We start from the raw sequence: 3,238 nt of genomic DNA on the forward strand, positions 1-3,238 counted from the left end.
GGAGGGCAAGGGGATGCTGAGGAAGAGGAGGACACAGGGGGCTGAGGGGGGGGAGGAGGAGGAGGACGCTGAGGGGGAGGGGGACCACCGAGGAGGACGCCGGAGGACACAGGGGGCTGAGGAGGAGGCGGAGGAGGAAGACACTGAGGGGAAGGGGGACCACCGAGGAGGACGCTGGAGGGAGAAGGGAAAGGGGCTGAGGAGGAGGAGGACTCCGGAGGACACAGGGGGCTAAGGAGGAGGAGGAGGACGCTGCGGGGGAGGGGGACCACCGAGGAGGACGCGGGAGGGAGAAGGGAAAGGGGCTGAGGAGGAGGAGGACCACCGAGGAGGAGCGAGACTAAAGAGAGAGGAGTCAGGGATGTCTGAGGAGAAGGGCAGCTCCTAAGGGTGCCACCGAGGAGGAGGACGAGGAGGAGGAGGGTGGTTGAGAAGGAGACTGGCAGAGGAAGAGGAGGGCAACTTTGGGGAGGAGTTGGGGGGAGCAGAGGAGGAGGACCCCTGAGGAAGAGGAGGACAGGTGGGAGGAGGGCGGTGAGGAAGGACAGCCAGGGAGGAAGCGCCTGCTCAACTGTCCCTTTCCTCCTCAGCCGCCCTCCTCCTGCGCTGTCCTCCTCCACCTCCACCGCCGGCCTCCTTGGCTGGGCTTCTCCTCCTCAGCTACCTTCCTTCTACTCCTCGGTTGTTCTCCTCAGCCACCCTCAGTTCTGAGAGACGTTGTGTCCTTGTTCAGGAGGGGGCTGCCTTGGTTCCTGTCCTGGGGTAAGTGCTCCTGCTTGAGGGAGAGAACCCCATCACGGGGTGGTCTGCAGGGCTCTGTTTTACATGGGATCTGTGGAGATTTTACTTTTGAAGACTTCCAGGCATCGCCACCAGGAAGTCTGGAACTACAGATTCATGAAGGCTGGCTACTGAGAGCTCATCTCAGGGTTTCTCAGGCCTTGGTGTCCTCAGTCTTGCAGGAGGAAGAGGCAGAGGAAGTGAACATCAGGCTGCTAAACCCTACGCTGCAGACTCCCTGAGGGGTGCCCATGTGCACAGCTGAGAAAGAATCTTTCCCGCAGTTTAAAGATAATAAGCGAAACCCAAATCTTTTGACTTTCCTCATCTCCTTTCTACCTACCCTTATTTCTTGTGTCCTACCTCAGTTTCACTGCCCTACAAATTCCCTGGCTCCTATTAAGCCCTCTTCCCCGCAACCCCTGGCATCCACCAGTGCTTCCACTCTCTCCAGAAAACCCAGAGGTGGCATGGTTGGGTACGTGGCATTTTCACCCTGGCTCTTTCACTAAATCATGTGCATTCTAAGCTCCTCCGTGTCTTTTCAGGACTTAGTGACTCATTTGCTTTAGTGCTGAATGACATTCCCTTGTCTGGACCAGCTACAGTTTATCCACTGGCCCATTGAGGGACATCCTGGAGGGATTGCAGAGGTGAATGCCATCCTCAAGGACCTGAAGAAGGCAGAAACTGTGAGGCCTACCACTAGGGAACCCTTTGCATGGTGCCAGTTATTGGGGACACCTGCATTGACCTCCCAATCGCCTTTCCAGGTCATGGCCATGACGGGAAAGATAAGAAACAGCAAGAGACAAAAACAGTGGGTGCATAGCAGGGATCTGGGATGACCAGTTGCTCTCAGGGAACAAAAGACCAGGAGCCACCCAGAACCTTGGTATTTATTCATTACACCTGAGTCAGGGGCAGTGGGTGAAGGGCAGTGGGTGTTTCCAGGAACAGTAATGGTGACTACAGCGGGCTGGGAAAAAGAAGAAAGCATTTTTGCAAGGACAAGGACAAGCAGGACGGGGCCAGTGAGGAAACTAGTTTCTCCAAATGCCTATATGTCTCCAGCAGGTCTTATCTTGCCCTAGGGCTTCCAGCGGTTACCAGGAAAGAGCAGGGATTTTCCAAGTTCCAGTCTGCCTCAAGGACAGGTCAAGAACAAGTGTGGATGTCCCCTACCCTCAATTTATAATTCTTGTTCCCAGCACACTACACTACTGCTCCAGTAGCCAAGACAGGTCTTCAAGAATGACGCGTGCAAGCTAACCAGGCAGTCACCCCAACCGCAGCTGCTCTTCCAGACGCAGTCCACAGGCAGTCAGCACACCCCGCAGAACCTGGCATGCAGCTGCTGATGTGGCAAATGCCTTTTCCTCAAACCCTGCTAGTAAAGATCAGTCAGCAGAAGCAGCTGCTGAACAAAAAGCCACCAAAGAGGCACCTGAAATAACAGGTATTTTTTACAATAACAGGTATTTTTTTACGGGGCGTCTGTGTTGCTGGAGAGTCAGTCTCTGGTGAGTACTCTGTCCTTGTCTTTTGCCATGCATGTGTGAGAAGCCTCTGGTGTCTGTCTCCTATAAAGGGACCAATTCTGTTGGGTTAGCATGGGGAGCAGCTGAAGCAGGAGACGGATCACGTGTGGGGCGAAGCAAGGGAGCCTCCAGAACACAGAGCTCCTGAGGCAGGTCACATGAATAAAATGTTCCAGCCTCAAGAACATCTGTGTAGGTGCCTAAGGCAAGCTACATGAATAAGCCATTGGGTGGAGGAGTTTCATGTGATAGTCAGCCTCCCAAGTATATAAATAAACACTCTACAGCCTTGGAGCTCTCACTCCTCCTCCTCCCTTCCTTCTCTCATCAGGAGAGAGGGTTCCATATGGCTCAGTTTTCTGTATTCTGACTCTTGTCCTTTTTTCTCCATCCTCTCACCATTCTCTTCCTGGGAACATCAAGAGCTGCACAGAACAAGGAAGGTTAGAGCCCCACATGAGCTCCTGTAACTCCAGTTGTCTCCCTAAAGGCCCCATATCCAAATAGAGCCTCACCAGGGGTTAGGACATCAGCATGAGAATGTGGGGAGTGCACAATGGCAGATGTAACAGCCATCTTCTTTTGAATGGCCTTTGGGTCATACTCTTGAGCAGCTTCCCTTCCAAAAGACATCACATTGGGCCATTGCTTTGATGGTGCTATGCTGATTGGACTTAGTGACTGAGAAGTAGCAATGGCTCTGGACTTAGTGGTTAAACAGTAGTATGTCAGAGGGAGAGAAATAAGCCCAGCAAAATTCAGGGACATTCTACCTCTAGGTGTGACACCTAGTGGGCCTCTTTTTTTTTTTTTTTTTTTTTCCCCTTTTGATTTTTTTCCAGTACCCGGAATCGGACTTACAACCTTGCGCTTGTCAGGCAGGCACTGGGGAGTTAATTTGGGGCTTCCCACCACAG

General features: G+C 53.0%; 1 long non-coding RNA gene across 1 annotated transcript; it reads left to right on the top strand.

Annotated features, from left to right (window-relative positions):
- The first annotated feature begins 488 nt into the window (after positions 1-488).
- Positions 489-2,685, top strand: LOC102008041. The gene is made up of 2 exons (XR_001233535.1): positions 489-762; positions 955-2,685. It is a non-coding gene; the product is annotated as an uncharacterized LOC102008041 (long non-coding RNA).
- The last annotated feature ends 553 nt before the right edge of the window (positions 2,686-3,238 follow it).

Source organism: Chinchilla lanigera, unplaced genomic scaffold (assembly GCF_000276665.1).
Source record: "Chinchilla lanigera isolate Chin_1 unplaced genomic scaffold, ChiLan1.0 scaffold00001, whole genome shotgun sequence".
In the NCBI taxonomy this organism is placed as follows: Eukaryota; Metazoa; Chordata; class Mammalia; order Rodentia; family Chinchillidae; genus Chinchilla; species Chinchilla lanigera.